This window comes from Marmota marmota, unplaced genomic scaffold, assembly GCF_001458135.2.
Source record: "Marmota marmota marmota unplaced genomic scaffold, marMar, whole genome shotgun sequence".
Taxonomy (NCBI): Eukaryota; Metazoa; Chordata; class Mammalia; order Rodentia; family Sciuridae; genus Marmota; species Marmota marmota.
Window position 1 is genome coordinate 47,855,179 of NW_025999900.1, and position 9,497 is coordinate 47,864,675.

The window sequence follows — 9,497 nt, forward strand, 5'->3', positions numbered from 1 at the left end:
TATATATATATATATATATATATATATATAAAGAAATACAGGAAACAGCTTTCTAAGGACGTCCTTATGTACTGTGAGGCATGTATTCAAGTGACTCTAGGTATGAGCATAGAGAGATTTTCATCTGAAAGACAACAACAGTCACTCCATACTGTTTGGAGAGGCACAACTGGACCAGAAAGGGAGTGTGAGGGATGATCATTGTTCCCATCTTCCAGTCTCTGCCCCTGTAATTCTTTAGCCCTCCCAAGATTTTCACCCACTTGAACTGAATCCTTCTAAAAAATAAATCCAACTGCTATGTCACCAGGCCTTTGTTCTGCCACTCTGAAAGGCATCCCCTCTGAACACCTATAGGCAATAAGTAGAAGTAAATAACATAGCATAAGAAATAATTTTTCTGCAGATATTTCTTCCTAGTTCTATTCTATGCTAATAGAACTTGCAGTGGAAATTTTGGATTGGTAGACAAGCACTTAAAGACTCAAGTGAAAACCAGCTTGCCCTAGTCTGAAAGTCTTGTCTTCTACCTTAGGATGAGCTTAAAAGTCATGTACTGTGAGCAGCCCAAGACCCTCGAGTTCCATTTTCTCTAGTTTATATCAATGAACAAACAATTAATTCATTTGTATTGAAAAGATGAACCAACTAGGCAATGGGTTGAGCCTCACCTTGTTGGAACACCAGAGAATAACAAGGTGGAGGCCATATGAGGACAATCCTTCCACATGCATCCCTCTTCCAGTGTCAGAAGCACAAGAAGACATCAAACCAGGAATACATAATTCTAGTTGCTAACTTTTCATAGTTGTGAGGTTTTCTTTTTTTCTTTCTTTATGGTACTGGGGATTGAATCCAGGGTCACTCTACATTTGTATCCCCAGCCCTTTTTTATTTTTTACTAGAGATAGGGTCTTACTAAGTTGTCCAGGCTGCCCTGGACTTGTGGATCCTCCTTCCTCAGCCTCCCAAGTAGCTGGGATTACAGGTGTATGCCATTGCTCCTGGACTCATTGCTGTGGCTTTTGCTAAAGCAGAAGTTCCATTTGAATTGATCATGCCATCATTCCAAAGGAGAACAGACAGCTTGTTTCAGCCAAAGAATGAGACTGCCCCATAACGATGTGGCTCACTGCTCAATTCAGTTGCATTGCACTAAGCTCAGTCCAAGGATGATGAGTGAAAGAACAATCTGGATTCCCAAGACAAACCTCTGGAATGTTCGTGTGGGTGCATGTATTTAGGTCTATCCACTGCCTTATCTAAAAAAAATTCTTTACTTAGTTCTGCCTCCTGCATCACATTTCTTCTTTTGATAACCCCTAACTCAGGCCTTCACTAACTATCCCAGGCACTGAGCAACAGCATTCTAGAGATCTGCTCTTATATGACCATCTTTTCAACTACAGAACTGTGTATCACTTAGCAATGAATCCCCAACACCTTGGCTAGTAAGTGGAACACAGCAGGTACTCAGTAAACATGAATTACAGACTAAAATTCTTGGCAGACTAATAAGGTGACCTGACAGGTATTAAGGAGACTAGGCCTACACCCCTATCCTGGTCTTCAACAGGACGTCCACCGGTTCCAGAGTAGATGGACATTTGATGTAGGTGATCATCCATTCAATCCAACTATGAATACTATGAGTAGGTTGTTCCTGTATATAAAACACATTCAGGAAAAGAGAAAAATGAGATCTTTCTTATATGTACACAAGATGAGGTGCTATAGCTGATTCACAAAACTGTTTGGCAGTTCCTCAAAAAGTTAAACTTAGAGTTATCATATAACCCAGAAATTCTGACTCCTAGGTATATATCCAAGAGAAGTGGAAACATATGCCCATTCAAAAACTTGTACATGAATATTTATTACATCATTACTCATAATAGCTGAAAAATGCAAAGAAAAAAAAGCCATGGACTGATATAGTGGAATATTACTCAGTCATTGTTTTAGTCAGCTTTTTCACTGCTGTGACTAAAGGACCTGATCAGCACAACTGTGGAGGAGGAAGAGTTTATTTGAGGGCTCACGGTTTCAGAGGTCTTAATCCATCAAAGGCTGGCTCCATTTCTTCGGGCCTGAGATGAGGCTGAACATCCTAGCAGAGAGTGTGGCAGAGAGAAGCAGCTCACATCATTGGTGATCAAGAAACACAGAGAGATTGTACTTTCCAGATACAAAACACCAGAGCCACGCCTCCATTCCCACCTCCTCCAGCCACACCCTACCACTTAAATTACCACTCAGTTAATTCCCATCAGGGGATTAAATCATTGATTGGGTTAAGACTCTTAACCCAATCCTTTCTCCTCTGAACCTTCTTGCATTGCCTCACACATGAGCTTTTGGGGGACACCTCACATCCAAACCATGCCGGTCATAAAAACTAATTAAGTTCTGATTGATACATGCTACCATGTAGATGAATCTTAAAAGCATTACGCTAAGTAAAAGAAGCCAGAAACAAAAGGACACGATGTGTATATAATTCCTTTTATCTGAAATCCATAAAGACAGAAAGCCAGTTAGTGATTTGCTAGGGATAGGAAAAGGCAAAGTAACTGCTTAATGGAGAGTAACTGCTTAATGGAAACAAGGTTTCCTTTTGAGGTGATGAAAATGTTCTGTAAGTAGAGATAATGGTTATAGTTACATAAATTTGTGAATGTACTAAAAACCACTGGATTGGAAAAAACAAAATGTACACATCCTACAACCTGAGAGTGTAGGAACTGTTACTGGGAAAGTGCTAATTAAGTACTTAGGTATGATAGCTAAAAGTATAGAAGGTGGAGGAATTTTGCTTAGTCTGTGAAAAGCAGTTAAATATGTCTCTTTCACTCTCATACTTGCACCTTTAGCAGTTCAGAGTAGATTTACTCCCTATATCTGTGTTGTTCAACTGAACAGTCTATGGTGATGGAAATATTCTTCATCTGAGGTATTCAATATGGCAGCTACTAGACACGTGTGGCTATTGGACATTGAAATATGGTTAGTTGCAAAACTTGAAAAAAAAAGGAATTTAAAGTTGTATCAAAATTTGAATAGCCATTAATAATTGCACTGTAGTGTTAGCTGTTCTAGAGGACTAGGGCCACTTTAACTGGCAATTTGGAAAAACATTAGGGGGCATGGGAGAGGGAGAACCTGTGTTTTTATGTCCCACAGCCCAGCCGAACTCTGTATCTACTAGAAATCCTTCAGTAAGAGGTTACCACACCCATCCTTCTCCTTTCTATGAATTCTTAATGAATGTTAGTCTATAATTCAGGGTTTAGTTTTGTCTTTATGACAAAGTTCTGTCACTCCACAAATATTTATGGCATAGTCACTTTGTGGAACATGCTAAGATTATAGACAATGTCAGCCCAAATCAAAAAGGTTGGTATTGAGGTTAGGAGGTAGATGGGACAGAAGAAATCCCTTACAAGGACCTAATTCCTTCCCTCCAACATCCACCACCCATTATTCTTCCAAGTGGGAAATCTTTCTGCTAAGATGCTGAAGTAGTGTTGAAGAATCCATATTTAGATTTCTTATTTCCAACTCAAGACTTGTAACATCTTTAAGTCTTTCAATACATCTTTGGCTCATGTTGGTATTTCCCTTCTGTGAACTTTTGTTGAACTTGAAACTAATATAATATAGAATGCAATGATTTTCTAGATTTTCTAGGTATTCTCCATAACATGGTATTCCCATGGCAGGATTCATTTGTTACATAAATTCTGCTTGAGCTCTTACTTAGTGCCACAACAGTCCTGGGTGCTGTGGATAGAAGGAATGAAGACATTCACTGGGCAACTTAAAACATGGTAAGGAGACACAAAAATAGCACTGAGTGAGTTGATTAAGTGTTTAGGACAGTGCTTGGTGCGTGGTGATGAGAATTATTAGATGCTATAAAATCATTATTTTGAACTCATTTGAAATTCAAAATCAAGTTTGGGGCCTGCAGGTGTAGTTAAATGTATAGCACTTGCCAGCATGTGCAAGGCTCTGGATTCAATTCCCAGCACCACCATAACAACAAAAACCATAGTAATGATATTAAAACCAAGTCCATTCTGAAAAATCCCAATTAAATTTTATTTCGAGGAGTCTGTATTTTAGTGATTGAAAATAAACAAATAAAAAAGAGCAGGGAGATAAAAGCCAGCTTTGTGCCTTTGCCTGAAATTCCTTTATGCTCTATAAAACCACAAAGTATTTTTCCACTCCCCTGCAGCCAGGATTCATTCTGACACACTCCTGTCCCTCACAACAAGATACATCTCTCCTTTTTACTCATCCATTTCTGACGTCCTCAGTAAATGATTATTGAATGGAAAGGTGGAAGGAAGTAAGGGAGATGATTTTAACCTATTATAGTGTATAAAATACAAAACAGTAGTTCGTAGTGGATTAATATCCTCTCTCTCAGGCGACAAAGGAACAGAGAGTAACTTAGATAGTCCCCCTCTCAACACTAAGAGGAAAAAGCACAACATTGCACAAACAATTCAATATTTAACTAGGAAGGTCCTCTAAAGCCAGGTATTCCTGGGTTGAGAACAGTCCAATACAATAGAATGGTCCAGAATGGGCTGTGGACTCTGCATGAATCCCGATTCTGTCACTCCACAGCTATTTAACCCTGGACTCAAACATCTCTGAGCCTGTTTCTTGCCTACAAAATGAGCTCATTCTAGCCTCAGAAGGGTTACTTTGATGATGAATCAAGATAGTAGTGGAATGCTTAGGATTGGAAAATGCTTAATGTTTGCTAAGTAAATAAAAAAAGAGCTTTTTATAAAAGTACTATTGTTGGAGAAAGCTCTTGTCCGCTGCTCATCGTTATCAGTGGACCATCCCCAAATTGTCACGAGGCCGCCTACACAGCTTCTCTGACTCTCAATCCAGAATTGAACTGCAACCAAGAAGCCTGGGAGGCAGGGACTTGGCACATCCCAACCACAAGCCCTTCTCTCCAGCTGGCACAGAAACACTCCACATTTGCAGCTTCCACAGCAATTACGAGAACCTACACCCTTTTATTGTTTTTCTTTTCCTAACGATGGAGTAATCACATGATTTCAACAGGAAAAAACAGCTTTTGAATTGGAGACAGTGTGGATCCAGCCATGGACTTTCTGATCCCCATGTATAAGCCCCTGGAGAGAAAAGACATTTGAAGCTGGCAAGATGGGGTAGGGGGCGACCCAGATGAGAAACATGGCCAGTACAGGCTCATACCAGGCTGGCCAACTGAACAGGTTGTGTTTCAGGATTACACACAGTAATGATCCTCTCAAAATAGGAGCTCACATTCACTGAGTGCTAAGGATTAAGTGCTCCAGGGGCATCATCAAACCATAATTTAAGAGGAAAGTTTTATTATCTTCATTATATCAATAAGGCAAATGCATCTCAGAGAAGTGAAGGATCTAGCTAGCATTTTACCCAGTCTGCAAGCCCCCAGCACAGAGCCAGTGTGTTCATCCCCACCCCCAGTGGCTAAAGTAGCAGTGTTTTCAATTCCCAAAGCGCAGGAAAATCGGGGGATCTTGTTGGAACACAGATCCTGATTCTCTAGGGCTAGGGTGGAGCCTGAGATTTTGCATTTCCAACAAGCTTCCAGGTAAGGCTGAGGGTCCCCGGACTTAGGTTGCAGAGGTTAGATGGGAGGGCTTAACTATGACTGCACTTTTGAATCTCTTGGGAGCTGTCAAAAATGTTGATGCCTGGGCCTGGGCTCAGAAGTGATCCTATTCGTCTGGTGTTACAGTTCCAGCCCAGCATTTCCAAGGCTTTCCCAGTGAATGAATGTGCAGCCAGGGTTGAGACTTGGGTTTTGGAGCAAGTACTATCTACCATCCCCTGAGGATACCCTGTTACCCTGAGCTTCCCTTTCCCAGCCCCAGAGGCCTCTGTGGCTGGCCTTACAGGACACCATTGAAAGAGGCCTCTCCCAGCAAACTCCCAGTCTGGAAGAGGTCAGAGACACCACCTGTTTCCTTGAAATAGTTTGCAGCTGTGCTGGGTGACCTCATAGTTCTGGCTATGTGGCTGGCCAAGCCATGATCTGGAAAGCTTTCTTCCCAAGTCGGGGCTCCCCCTGCATCAGGGACTGTAGAGGGAGGGGCTGCAGGCTGGCTGGGGCTCCTGAGAGGGACCATGGTTCCAGCCCTGTACTAAGGTATTGCCTCTGGGCTGGTGGCCTTGGCTGTGAGTGAAAATGACAGCCCCGCTCACCCTCCCCCAAACCCTTGGGAACTGACGAAATCACAAATCCTCCCTCAAATATGTGTAAGCAAACCCTTAAGTATGCAAGTAAAAATGGAAAGTGCACCTTTTCTTCCCCTTAGACTTCCCAGAGGCAAGAGCAGCTGAGCTAGCATCCTTCCAGAACTTTTTCTACACAAATATGCATATGTGTGTTTCTACACATACATACATACCTATGTCATCATGTCTTATCACGGAATATTATTTCAGTTGCTATCTTGGATATCATTTCCATGTAGTTACATATTTTTTCAATTATTTAGTATCTCTTAAACTTCTCTGAAAACCAGAATCTTAGGGGCATTTTGCAAACTTAGACATTGACAAGTCTCACCTCAGATCTGCTGAATGAGAATTTCTCAAGGTGTATGTGGGGGTGGGAGTAGGGGCAGGGGTTATTAGAAATCTTTTCACTTTTTATAAATATCTTAGGTGATCCTTAGGGAAAATTCCTTGCCTTTTCAATGGTTGTTCATCTCTCATAAGAGAGAGGAAAAGAGAGAGAGGGAGAGAGAGATGCAAACTTTTTTGTGTGTGTGGTGGTAGTGCTGGGAATTGATCCCAGGGGACTTGAACATGCTAAGCGCATGCTCTACCACTGAGCTACAGCCTTGGCTCCAAGACAGAAACTTAAAACCTATATAGTAAAGACCTGTAATATCCAATAAAAATATGAGCCACATACATCATTTGAAATGTTCAGCAGCCATATTAATTTTAATAATATATTTTACTTAATCTGATATAAAAATATTATTTCAACATAATCAAATAAAAATTATTAATAAAAAATATTGCCTGGCATCCAGTGGCCAAAGCCTATAATTCCAGCAACATGGGAGACTGAGCAGGAGGATTACAAATTCAGGGCTAGCCTTAGCAACTCAGTGAGACCTTGTCTCAAGATAAAGATCAAAAAGAAGCATAGCAGAGTGGTTGGGCATCCGTGAATTAAGATCCCAGTACCATGCATACCAAAAATAATTTACTATTGTCTGAATATTTGTACCCTGACAAAGTCATAAGTTTTTGTTTTTGTATTTTGCCATACTGGAGATTGAACCCAGGGGTGCTGTAGCACTGAGCTCCAGCTCCAGCTCCTCCTTTTAAAAATTTCTTCAATTTTGAGATGGGACCTTGCTAAATTGTTGAGGCTGATTCAAATGTTTGATCTTTTTGCTTCTGCCTCCTGAGTTGCTGGGATTACAGGCATGACACTGGCTCCAAAGTCATACGTTGAAACTTAATCACCAAGGTCACAGTTGGTTTTGGAAGGGGGCAGGGATTAGGTCATGAGATCGGAGCCCTCATGAATAGGATTAGTGCTATTGTAACAGAGGCCTGAGACATATCTCTCTCATCCCTTTTATCACAGGAGGATGCAGAGATAAGCCACCACCTCTGAACCAAAAAGTGGGCCTTCTCCAGGCTCAGAATCTGCTGGGGCTTCAATTTTGTCCTTCCCAGCCTACAGAACTGAGACAAATCAATTTCGATGGTTTATAAGCCACCCAGTTGATGGTACTTTGTTATAGCAGCCGGAACACACGAAGACAATATTCTACACCTATTTTTCATGTTAAATCTTGAAAACTGGTATGAATTTTACACTTGCAGCATGCTCAACTTGAACTGGTGACATTTTAAGTGTTCAGTAGCCACATAGACTGGGTGACTCTTGTAGCAGACAGTGAAGATCTGGACCTTTTATTTTACTTGGAGGATATTTATAGGGAACAAGAAACAAACAATTGTGGGACATCTATGGTCTGCTTCCCAAAGGAGCACTTATCCTTATTGTTAACTGCTCACTAAGAAACTTCTTTACCCACCTTGAATTATGCCCTGAGTCCCTCCCATTGTTCCAGATTGGGGCTCTGATCTCTGCCTGCAGAGCTAGGGCACTGGAGGAATGAGTTGGGAGGTAGGGAGGGTACAGAGAGGGGAATTCTGGACAAAGACTCAGGGAAGGTGAAATGGCTTCTTTGTGGACACTCATAGAGGCTTGGGAGTTGCAGCAAAAGAATGGCAGGGCATGGTTATTACTGTGCCCATTATCACAACTTGAAATCAGCGACTATCATCACTCAGCCACCAAACACAGAAGCAGAACTGGAACCAGATCTTCAGATTCCAAAGTCGGTACTTCTCTTTGAGCCCATAGATATCACCAGTATGGCTATTCAAAGTCTATCCCTCCATCACTAGTGGTTGAGGGAGAACTATCAACAAGTTAGGTGAATTATTAGCAGTCCCATACACAAACTGGTAGTTAGACAAGAGGGTAAAAATATTGCACTGACGCTCCCTGGTGGACTTTAAGGTTATTGCGAGGGGATGGCAAATGCTTTTGTGGTCCTTCCTTGTTCATTAACCGAACATATTAAAATGTAACAACTGTAACATGGAGGTTCCTGAAATTTAAAAAGTATTCTCCTACTGGAAAAGTTGAGAATAAATGCAACACATTCTTCTATCTCAGACAGAGAAATCAAGAAGAGACCCACGGTTTGGATTCACTTATGCCCCCCCCCCCCTTTTTTTTTTTGCTAAGTGTTTTCGATTGTACTTGGTTAGATCTCAGTCTCTTAAGTTTATAGGCTGGTGTGTTTGTTAGTGTATCTGGTCTTCAGCTAGATAGTCAGCTCCTCTAGGAAAAGACTTGATCTCCCTCATTTATAGCTCTGGACTTTCTGGGTTCTTGAATGAGTATCCCTGATGGAATAAAAGGGTATAAGATAGAGCACAAAATAAATATGGTGTTTGTAATGGAATTTTTTTTTTTTGTGTGTGTGTGTGTGTATTGAACCCAGGGCCTTGTGCATGCAAGGCAAGCACTCTACCAACTGAGCTATATCCCCAGCCTGAACCTATGAATTTTGACTGCTTTGAATCCCCTTTCTCTTTCTTTGGGCTTCAGCTCCTTAATTCTCTTTTCCTCCTGCAATGCCCATAGTTTTAGTAAGGCTGTCAATCAAGTTCCCTGCCCTGCCCTGGCTTAGGGTGAGCCTAAGATTTGAATTTTAAATAGTGACAGGACGTGCAGCTTCCTCTTTATTAGCTGAGCTAGGGATGTTGGTTGGCTAGATCACTGGAGCTGTCTGCTTGAACCACAATTCTTTGTGTGATTCCGACACCAACTCCCCATCCTCGTGAGAAAAAAACAACAACAACAACAAAAAAAACAAACAAAAACTGTTTTCCTCATATCCAGA

At 41.3% G+C, this 9,497-nt stretch overlaps 1 protein-coding gene across 2 annotated transcripts in view; it reads right to left on the reverse strand.

Annotated features, from left to right (window-relative positions):
- The window catches only part of Ston2 (stonin 2), a 133,880-nt gene extending 126,191 nt beyond the window's left edge, over positions 1–7,689 (reverse strand). For both annotated transcript variants that reach the window (XM_048799126.1, XM_048799125.1), the window contains exon 1: positions 7,679–7,689. The gene's annotated coding sequence lies outside the window, so the exon portion shown is untranslated. The remainder of the gene's footprint in view (positions 1–7,678) is intronic.
- Between the last annotated feature and the right edge of the window lie 1,808 nt (positions 7,690–9,497).